We start from the raw sequence: 12,191 nt of genomic DNA, 5'->3' as shown, positions 1-12,191 counted from the left end.
ATAATGTCTTGAGAAAATACAAAACCATTAGAAAACACAAAATTGAAAAACATCGAAAAAGAACAAAAACTCTAAAAATTGGAAAATCAAACACAAAATCACCCAAAACATTCAAATACGATCCTAAAAAATATCACCAAAAACATTCAAATGTGATCCTAAAAAAAATACAAAAACATCGAAAAAGCTCTTGAAAAGAACTAAAAATCTAAAACTAATAAAAAAATTGCAATAAAATGTCTCGCAAGAATCAAACACCCTAGCAAATATACAGCAAACACTTTGCATGAAGTTAATAAAGGATACAACTATCTTATCAATAATCTGTAATCAAATTGATCAAGTTGTTTTATCAATCATATCAACCAACTATATCAAGTGATCATCATCTTGTCTTAAACAGAGAAGGTTACACTCGAAATCAAACAGATCGGGTCTTAAATGGGGTATTCATTTTTTGAGATCGAACATTATCAACCATCAGATCAAAGAATCAAAGCAAAGGCGCAGATCAGTATGGCTACTATATTTTATCCTAGTTAGTCTTTATCTTTTATCATTTGGCAATAGTTCATGTTCCTATGCTACTCAAGGATCTCCACAAGTGACTAGAGGAGCCGAGATGGGCATGATCATTTTATTTGTTTGTTGTTTGTGGTGTGAACTATTGAAATTTTGGGGCAATGGTGCCTAGGGTGTTTGTTTTGGTACATTCATTCGACAATTATCATATGCAAAATGTCAAGGATAGTTATGCTTGTGACTATCACACATACCTCGACCCTTAGCACTACACCTAGAATGGAGAGTATATTCCTTGTCTGCAACATGTTTGTTTCTATAATGAGATATCATTTACACCTTGGTTCTTTATACCCTGGTCTACAAAGCTCCATTGATACATAATAAGGTTCAATGATGAATATGTTGTGCTAAAAAATAAGGGCACAAGAAGTCATGGTTATATATTTTCCAATCTCTTTAACTCATCTTCTCATTTCTCCTAATTCCATCTCAAATCATTTCCTCACATCAACTATTTCATCCATCATTCAACTCTATTTCCTAACATTCTTCACTTATTACTAATCATTCTTCATTTCATCATATTTCATCTATCTTTGTCTTATACAGGATGTGTCCTTCCTGAAACTAGACTTGATCTTTTTCCAATCAATTCGATCAATACAATCAATCTACAAATCATTCTAACCATCTCTTCTATCCAATCAAACCCATTCATGTCATCAACTAACTATTCTTCTATCTTTCATCTAACATTCTTCTTCTTTCGAGAGATCATTCATGTCTTCAATTTACAAACAATCTCTCAAGGGGGCATCCCACCTCCATCTCTCAACATACTGGGGCAGGAATGTTTTTCATTTTCTTTGAAACAATGTTGTTCCAACATTGTCTCAAAGAGGGGGAAATGTAGACAGCTAAAAATGTCTCATTAATGGCTTACTAATTATTCGTCTTATTACTTAAATAATTCTTTAATTATTCTTATTAATCTTATTCTTCTAAATTAATTTAATCATCACCTTTATCATCTTACTAATTACTCAATTTCTATTCTATTTATATCTTAATCAATTAATTATGAACCCTTTTCTAATAATAATTAAATATTTATTATTTAATTAATTGCGAATAATGATGGTATGATGAAAGAATAAGTATCTGGTCAACTACTAAGAGGGGGGGGTGGATCAGTAGATAGAAAAACTGATACAAACTTCACCAATCTCAAAAATCAATCTCTCAAAGTAAACTTAGAACTATCAATGTAATACCTCTACCAAGATAAAAACTCATAAGATAAACCGGTTGACTATTACAACAAATTAACAGTAAACAACTTCTTCATTTCTCAATGCTTCCGGTTATCATGACTTATCAAAGTAGTTAAGTAGTTAAGTAAATCAACCATAAATACATTCACCACTTGACACAAATATTTTTGACATGGAAACCCAAATAGGTAAAAACCATGGTGAGATGAGACTCACAAGATAGCTATCTGAACTTTTCTAAAGTTCACCCTATTATGAGCCTAGCCTGCTAAAGCTTTACAAAAAAATCCTATTAAGAACTGATCATGTTAGGAATCACCCGGTTAAGGGATTGACTACAATGCCTTGTTAAAAGCAATACCCTATAAAGAGTAACCTCGGTAGAGGATTTGAAAATCCAATCTAATGGATCACCTTGTTAGAGGATTTGAATAACACCAAGCTTGTTAGAGCTTACCCGGTTAGGGGATTTCAATTCTACTATAATTGTTAGAAAATAATAGGAGTTTGCTGATCTATCTAAATAGCACTACACTTGCTTGATCAAATCCATTTCATGCTCCTATCTGCCTTTACTCAAACTGCAGATACATCATCCAGTTCGGCAACCACACACTCAACTAATCTGTGCCCACTCTTTGCCAACTCACTAAACTAAACAACTTCATCGATCTTATAAACAAATCAATCTGGTCGGTAACACAACAAAAACCTAATTCCCATAGGGATTACAAACAAATTGATTCAAGTATGACCGTTGGATTACATAGCAATCTCTTCACATCAATCAAGAAAACCTTGATCGCTCCTTGATCACTGCTTCATCGAACTTAGTAATTCATCATGCGCTTTGCATTAGATGCAATACATTTTCTCATTCCCTAGACATAAACTATTACAACTGTATGCGGGAAAAGCAGGTCGATAGAACTTAAAATGTGAAAAATGGAGTTCTATGGAGCCTTGCTCACACACTCACAGGACTTCTTGGTGCAAGCTATGGAGTAATGAAGTATCACTCAGCTTCCCAAGGTTGGTCCCATGGTTCTCTATCTTGCACGGTCCCTCAAACCAACATTTTTTCTCTCAGATCACTGAGCAAAATGGTTTAGGGATGGCAAATGCAAGAACGAGGGATGCTTTTTGATGATTTAATATGAGATGCATCCTAAGCTATGCATGATTCTAGAAATGCAATAAACTAACTATAAGATAACAAGGTTAGTAAACAAACTATCCTAGCATACTATATTAGTTCAATGATTTAAGCTAATGATAATAGAATACTCTAAAGTGCATATTAGATTAATTTCTATTTTAAAGAGAGGCTAAATGATGAGCATATATGAAATGAAAGCTTGAATGTATTTGAGCATAAGTATGATACTACAAACTTGGGATGATAAAAATGGAGGGATGAGAGCTCTATTTATAGCAAAAATAGGGCAATGGATGGCCAGGATTGAAAGAGTTAATCAAGGGTTGAGTTTGAAAGTTGGGAATCCATGTTTGCAATTTGCACCAATAAAATGGTGACAAATGTCAACATAGGGTTGGGTTGAGAGAAGGGGTTGGAGACATTAAATGCCTGAGAAGACCTCATGGTCATCTAGAGATAAGCGTTAAGCTTAAGTTAGGCTTACCCATTGGATTAAGAGTTAATCCAAGGATAAACTCTTGTGCAAATGATTAAGAGATAATCATGGTCAAAGCATTAAAGGCTTGATGAGACCCTTGGGTTGGATGAAGGTTAAGTTAGGTAAAAAGTCTCTAACCATGTAAGAGGGTTGAATTAACCATTAATGGTTTGGGAGACTTTGGAAAATTGAGTGGTTGAAGACTTGAAGCCTTTAATGGTTATCAAAGACTTTAAGGTTTTGAGAAGTGACCTCCCCTTGCTTAGGGATGTGACAAAGCTTAGAAGATGGGTTAGGCTAATTAGAAGTGATTAAAAGAGTCTAGAAGAAATTAGGAAGGGGTTTAGGAAGGCAAGTGGGAGATGTAGGAAAATGCAAGTGGATGGAGGGATAATAGGATTTAATTGAAATAAAGTTAATTTAATTCAATTTGGTTTCAATTTGGGGAGATTAAACAAATTAGATTTATTCAATTTAGGATAACTATTTAATTAAATTTGAATTTAATTAAAAGTGGATAGAGGGGATTTAATTGAATAAAATGATTTATTCATTAAATGGGTATAGTGAATTTAATTGAGTATTTTACTTAATTAAATAGAGGAATGTGGGTAATTTAATTAAATTGGATTTAATTAAATAGAGAAATGAACATAAAATATTCATTTAGGAATATGGTCATTTTTATATGTCTACAACAACAACTCGCCAAAATCTCTTTAGATTGTCTCCATACAATAATCATACATGTCATAATCATTGCCGCTCATCATCAGATCATAAACCACTATAACGAATTCACCAAACTTAATCGGTTAGGGTTTATCAAAAACAATAAGTAGGGTTTACCGGTTATATCAATAGATAAGGTTTACACTGGTTACCAGTTCACTCTACAAATTCTTCCTACCAGTTACAGTAACAATATTACAACAATATCAATAATATCATTACTAGTTAATTGACATCAATTACAACATATCATATCATTAATGCAATCTTCATGCAAATGCCAACAATCTCCCCCGTTGGCATTGATGGCAATACAAATATCAATACCATTGATTGCTGCGTGATTGAGAATAGGAATCCTAGTTTACATTACCAAGTATTCACCGTGCTCTTTGTGTCTTCAGCTTGTCACTGGTTCTCCTTCCCATAATCACATAATTCTTCTCCCCCTTTGACAACAATGCCAAATTGAAAGTAAAACATGTAATGTCAAATTTCATTGTGCATCATCAACAATCTATAGCTTGATGCTCCCCCTGTGGAATAAATCCACTTCTACACCAATCCTTCTGTAAAATTATGCAAGTAGCTTCGGGACTGATGTAATCTACATCATGCTTAACTAACTTCATGAAGAGGGACAACCCCTAACTGACTTCTAAGATACTCAAAAGTAGTCTTAGGTAGAGGCTTATTAAAAATATCTGCAAGTTGCTCCTTGGTAGAAACATACTCTAAGATCACATCTTTACTCTGCACTTTTTCCCTCAAGAAATGATACTTCAATTCAATATGCTTGGTTCGTGCATGCAAAATAGGGTTCTTGGAAATATTTATGGCACTTGTATTATCACATAAGATCTTTATAGATTATGAAATCTTCATCTTTAAACCTTCCAAAATGTGCCTCATCCAAATAGCCTAAGTACAATTCATGTAAGCTGCAACATACGCAACTTCAATAGTAGATTATGATGTACAACTCTGCTTTTAACTACTCCATGAAACAAGTCTTCCTCCAAGAAAAAATGCTCCACCAATTGTGCTTTTCCGGTCATCAACATTTCCTGCCAATCTGCATCTGTGTACACCTTCAAGTCAAAGTTTCGTCCATATGGATACCATAGCCCATAATCAACAGTATCTTTCAGATATCTAAAAATTCTTTTGGTTGCTATCAGATGTGTTTCCTTAGGATTCTTTTGGAATCTAGAAACTATGCCAACTGCATGAGCTATGTCCAGTCTGTTGTGAACAATATAGTGCAATTTTCCAATCATTGACCTATATTCCTTCTCATCAACAGATTTGGTCTCATCTTCCTTAGACAACTTACAACCTGTAACCATAGGTGTCCCAACTGGTTTACAGTCACTCATGCCAAATGTCTTCAAAACCTCTTTCACATACTTAGATTGTGTGATGAAAATACCATTCTTCATTTGTTGTATTTGCAAGCCTATGAAGCTTTTTATTTCTCCCACTAAAGACATTTCAAACTCATTTTTCATCTCATCTGCAAAATTGTTGCTCATGTCATCATTACCTCCAAATATGATATCATATACAAATACTTCGCTGACTAGTATTTTATCTCCTTTAGATTTGAGATATATGTTACTATCATCACTGGTTCTCAGAAATCTTATCTTCATTAGATGTGTATGAAGCCTTTCATACCATGCTCTTGGTGCCTTCTTTAATCCATATAAAGCCTTATGCAATCTGCATATCATGTCTTTCTTATCAGTCAAAGCATCACCATCTGGTTGCTCAATGTATACTCCTTCTTCTAGTATCTCATTCAAAAATGTTGACTTAACATCCATTTGGTATACCTTGAATCTCTTGTGTGTTCTAAATGCAAGTAAAGTCCTGGCAGCTTCTAGTCTTTCCACTGGTGCAAAAGTCTCACCATAGTCTTCTCCTTCCTCTTATGCATAACCTTTGCAAACCAACCTAGCTTTATTGTGAACTACAACACCATCTTCATTCAACTTGTTCCTGAATACCCACTTAGTACCTATTACATTTTTATTTACTGGTCGGGATACTAGGGTCCTTGTGTTGTTCTTCTCAATTTGATCAAGTTCCTCCTCCATAGCTTTAACCCAATGATCATCACCAAATGCTTCCTTAGCAGTTCTTGGTTCAATAGTGGAGATCATGCAAGAATTCTCTCTGATTATTCTTCTGGTTAGTACTCCAGCATCCTTATCTCCAATAATTTGTTCAAGATTGTGATTTAGTCTCACATATCTTGGAATAACATGATCATTATCTTTAGGTTCAACTTATTCATTATCATCATCTTCTTCTGAATTTATTTGTTCCAGTTGAACTGGTACATCAATATTTTCTCTGTCGGTTTTAGATTTCACAGTTTCTGGTTCCAAAAACAAAATGCAAGGATCTTCATCATTTTTCTCTGAACTAGTTTTCTCTAAGACTTTAGGATATTCATCCACTCGAACATTAGCACTCTCAATAATTATCTGTGTCTGGTTGTTAAAACACTTGTAGGCCTTACTCTTGGTGGAATAGCCAAGAAATATACCTTCATCACTTTTAGCCTCAAATTTTCTAATATAATCACCTCTCTTAATAAAACATTTGTTTCCAAATATTCTAAAATAACTAACATCGGGTGATCTTCCATACCAATATTCATAAGGAATCTTGTCCTTGCCTCTCTTTACTAGAATCCAGTTCATAGTGTAGACAGTTGTGCTGAAAGCTTCTCTCCAGAAAGTTTTCGCTACACCTCCTTATATCAGCATCATCCTAGCAGCTTCAACAACTAACCAGTTGTTTCTCTCTGTGATACCATTCTATTGTGGTGTCCTCGGTGCAGAAAGATATCGTTTGATACCATTTTCTTCACAATACCTAGTGAATTCCTCAAAAGTAAATTCACTGCCTTGATCTATCCTCAGACACTTTATCTTCTTACCACTCTCCTTCTTAGCTAAGGCCCTGAATTCCTTGAACTTACCAAAAGCTTCAGTCTTATCCTTCAATAATGTGACCCACATCATCCTTGAGCAATCATCAGTGGAGATCATAAAATATTCTTCACCTTGAATACTTTTTGTTATTATTGGTCCACAAAGATCTGTATGAACCAAATCTAACAAATGTTCCGCTAAAAAAGATTTTCTCTTGAAATTTGAGGATGTCATCTTTCCTAACTGACATTATTTGCATAAAGCATTAACCGGTTTGTCCAACTGAGGCAAACCTCTCACTGTCTTGGACTTACTCACTTTAACAATGTTATCAAAGTTTATATGACAAAATCTTTGCAATTAAATAGTTGTTGACTTTAGGATTAAGGTGAAACAAGTTACCTTTAGTTTGCTTCTCGGTTGCAATCAGTTCACCTTTTCTATCATAGATTTTGCACATACCATTTTTAAACTCCAATGGGTATCCTCTGTCATTGAGTTGTGCCACACTCAAAATATTGTGCCTTAGACCTTCAACTCAGTAGACATCATCTGTACTGCTCTTTCCATTAAGAGAAATAGTTCCCTTACTTTTAACCATGTAGGGTGAGTCATTACCAAATCTTACAACTCTGCCATCAAATTCCTTTAGAGAAAGAAATTTGCTCTGATCACCGATCATGTGATGTGAACAACCACTATCAATGATCCAATCATCAGAGTTATCCATCCTGGATACTAATGCCTTTTGGTCTGATATCTCTTCTTTAATGACTACAAACATAATGTCTTCATTAGGATCACCATCATATTCTTCATCAGTGATACCACCATCAACAAAAATAAGACAATCTCTTTTGCCTTTCCCCTTGTACTTCTTGAATTTCTCTCGTTTGTGCTCATTATCACCATTAGGGCAGTTAGCAGCAATGTGTCCAATCTTGTTGCATGCAAAACATTTCAAAGCTAATTTGCCTCTATATTTACCTGTACCTCTAGGCAACCACTTGGCCAACAATGCTTCGAGCTCAATTAAACTATCTTCATCATCAAATTCTCTACTAGATCTAGATTCATAATTGTGACTGGTATCTCTACTTTTTCTCACAGATGGGTTAGAAATAGAAGCTCTAAATGCAGACTCGTATTTTTGTACACTATCATCATAACCATTTAATTCAAAAGCAGTAAGCTTGCCAAATGATGGAGTCAAGAGTTACCTTAGTTTTGTCAATGGACTTTAGCTCCTGAATAGCTACAACTCAGAGCGTAAACCGGTAGCAGGGTTATCAGTACCTTACTGATCACTATGGAATCTTCCACTTTACCTCCTGCACTCTTAATTTCATCGACTATCTCCTTTATCCTTTGACCATGTACTCCTGGATATTCTCACCTTCAGCGATCTGCATGTCGTCAAACTTTCCTCTTAGAATCTCTTCTTTAGCAATCTTAATTGCTTCATCACCGCTATAAATCTATTCAAGTTTTTTCCATACCTCATATGCAGTTTCTAGACCATAAAAATCTACACACTCTACATCCAACAAAGAACTGATAATGGCCTCTAATGCTTGATGATTTTCTTGTTTCTCTTTTTTCTGATCATCAATCAACATCCCAGTAGGTGCAATATATTTAGTATTGACATGTTCCCAATATTGACTTCCCAAACTCTTGATATAAATTTTCATTTTGTCACCTTCATATCATGTAGTTCTTTCTATTAAACTTTGGACCTTCTTTCTTCATCATGATCTGCAAGATCTTTACCTCAAGCTGTTAGGCTTAGACCTTAGAGGACCTGATAATCTCTGATACCAATTGATGGTATGATGAAAGATTAAGTATTTGGTCAACTACTGAGAGGGGGGTGAATCAGTAGATAGAAAAACTGATACAAACTTCACCAATCTCTCAAAGTAAACATAGAACTATCAATGTAATACCTCTATCAAGATTAAAACTCATAAGATAAACAAGTTGACTGTTACAGGAAATTAATAGTAAACAACTTCTTCATTTCTCAATGCTTTTGGTTATCATGACTTATCAAAGTAGTTAAGTAGTTAAGTAAACCAACCATAAAAACATAACCACAAAAACATTTACCACTTGACACAAATATTTTTGACGTGGAAACCCAAATAGGTAAAAACCACGGTGAGATGAGACTCACAAGATAACTATCTGAACTCTTCTGAAGTTCACCCTGTTAGGAGCCTAGCCTGTTAAAGCTTTAGAAAAAGTCCTATTAAGAACTGATCCTATTAGGAATCACCTAGTTAAGGGATTGACTACAATGCCTTGTTAGAAGTAATACCCTGTAAGGAGTAACCTCAGTAGAGGATTTCAAAATCCAATCTAATGGATCACCTTGTTAGAGGATTTGAATAACACCAAGCTTGTTAGAGCTTACCCAGTTAGGGGATTTCAATTCTGCTGTAATTGTTAAAAAACAATAGGAGTTTGTTGATCTGTCTGAATAGCACTACACTTGATTGATCAGATCCATTTCATGCTCCTATCTGCCTTTACTCAAACTACAAATACATCATCTAGTTCGGCAACCACACACTCAACTAATATGTGCTCACTCTTTGCCAACTCATTAAACTAAACAACTTCATCGACCTTATAAACAAATCAATCTGGTCGGTAACACAACAAAAACCTAATTCCCATAGGGATTACAAACAAATCAGTTCAAGTATGACCATTGGATTACATAGCAATCTCTGCACATCAATCAAGAAAACCTTGATCGCTCCTTGATCACCGCTTCATCTAACTTAGTAACTCATCACGCACTTTGCATTAGATGCAATACATTTGCTCATTCCCTAGACAAAAACTGTTACAACTCACCCAAATCTCTTTAGGTTGTCTCCATACAATAATCATACGTGTCATAATCATTACCGCTCATCATCAGATCATAAACCAATATAACAAATTCACCAAACTTAATCGGATAGGGTTATCAAAAATAACAGGTAGGGTTTACCGGTTATATCGATAGATAAGGTTTACACCGGTTTTCAATTCACTCCACAAATTCTTCCTATTGGTTACAGTAATAATATTACAACAATATCATTACCGATTAATTGACATCAATGACAACATATCATATCATTAATGCAATCTTCATGCAAATGCCAACAAATAAAACCCTTAATTGAATAACCTTTATTATTTAATTAAAATTCAATTCCTGATGATTAAATAATGTTTTAAAATTATTTAATTAACTAATTAATTCTTCAAAATTCAAATTCCAAATCCCCAAATTCTAATTTTGTTTAATTTCAATATTATTCTAATTCAAATTCTAATTTCCCCAAATTCCCATTTCAATTAATTTCAAATACATTTGCATTTCAATTTCACTTTTTGAAAATCAAAATTCAAATACATGCAAATGAAAATTGAATTTAAATTAAATATCCTACAACACATGCAAAATTTATAACTGAGTAATCAATACAATTATCCAATTAGTTAACTCAATTAACTCCTCAATCTCCTTTTTATCTCCCAATCCGTTTTTTTATAAAAAACATTCAATCAATCATCTCCCTAGTTAACTTTGTTAACTAATCAATCTAATCAGTCATCTGCTCAATCTATTCACTTAACAATTCAATCTATTGAGTTCCACTTCCTAATCAATAGTACAACTATCAATCAACATGTGAGCTCACTTGAGTTCCACCTCTCAACCAATTTTCTCCAAAAATTTATAAATTCAACCTCAATTCTCCATTTTCAACAATCACGAACTTTGAATCTTTGTGCCATTTGCAAGTTAGCAGCGCGATATCTGAGAGCCAACATTCATCAACGAAGAGAAGGATAATGGAAGCAACGTGCAATTATGCAATAGGGAGTTTTGATTGAAATATTTTATATCCTTATTGTCATGTTTGCATACTTTCATTGATATTTATTTAGAATTTGTTAGATAGAATATGATTCATAATTTCCTATTTAATTCTAGTTAGCTATGGTGAATTTTACTGGTAAACATCATGCATTAATTTAATTACAACATAGATTGCTCAAACTGAATGAAAAATTATTTCTATTATAAAAATCAGAGTACAAGGTGATTTCAATATTACCATTGAACTCATAAATACAAGAAGAAGATCTTAATGTTGATTAATAAATCTAGCAAATAAATTGATATTGCTCAATAATCTTGGCCTAAGTAAATAATCTTGGCCTAAGTTGCTTGACAAACAGGAGTTGCAAGCAGTGAAGTTCCTGCCGAGCAATGGCAGGAAGTGTAGTTGTTTGGTGTGGTGCAGCAGTAGGAAGATCAAAAAGATTTTTATTTTATAAATGCAACTATCAGAATCAATGGGGAAGATGGTAGATATCTACTCAATACATATACACAATATTTACTCAATACAAAGTATATATATATGTGCTAAATGTGTTTGATAAGACCTACATTGTTAACTGATTTACATGGAATTTAAAATGAAAGTACTTGGTCTGAACATTGTTTGCCTATTAACTATTAACTATTAACTATGCTAGCTATACATTTTGAAGACAAAACTAGTACAGTGTTAATAAATTTGCAGTAAAACAAGTGATGGAAACAGAAATGGGACTTGAGATAACTAAAGAAAATGTTGAAAAGGTGTTTTTTTTTATTTTCTTGATAAAACAAGTTTTCCCCTTGTAAGAGTTGAACATTGGTATATAACTTATTTCCTTCTTTTCTTTTAAAGAAAATGTACATGATCCATGCATTTCTCTTCTTTACTCCTTCAAAGGAGCTTTCCAGAACAAGGGTTGTTAGGTACTGAAATCATGTTGTTTCTAGTGGATTCATTGAATAATATGAATGTTTTGTGAATGACAAAGTTCAAACCATAAACTTTGTTTTGTTTTCAATGTTGAGATTATGTTCAGATAATGATTTACACTGGCTAATGTTTAAATTCCCTAGAACATGTTCTTCTTGGTCATTCAAAACAGATTCCATGTAATCACGACTTGTAGCTGCAGTGCGATCATTACTGCTGCAACTGCCTGCACTGATGAGTACATGG

The 12,191-nt window shown here is 33.8% G+C and overlaps 1 protein-coding gene across 1 annotated transcript in view; it reads right to left on the bottom strand.

Annotated features, from left to right (window-relative positions):
• Positions 1-12,191, bottom strand: part of LOC131035863 (CBL-interacting protein kinase 32-like) — a 47,985-nt gene that overhangs the window by 22,768 nt on the left and 13,026 nt on the right. The window lies entirely within an intron of this gene.

This window comes from Cryptomeria japonica, chromosome 8 (genome assembly GCF_030272615.1).
Source record: "Cryptomeria japonica chromosome 8, Sugi_1.0, whole genome shotgun sequence".
NCBI lineage: Eukaryota > Viridiplantae > Streptophyta > Pinopsida > Cupressales > Cupressaceae > Cryptomeria > Cryptomeria japonica.
The sequence above is the reverse complement of the archived record's forward strand: the minus strand, read 5'-3'. Positions and strand labels throughout refer to the sequence as shown.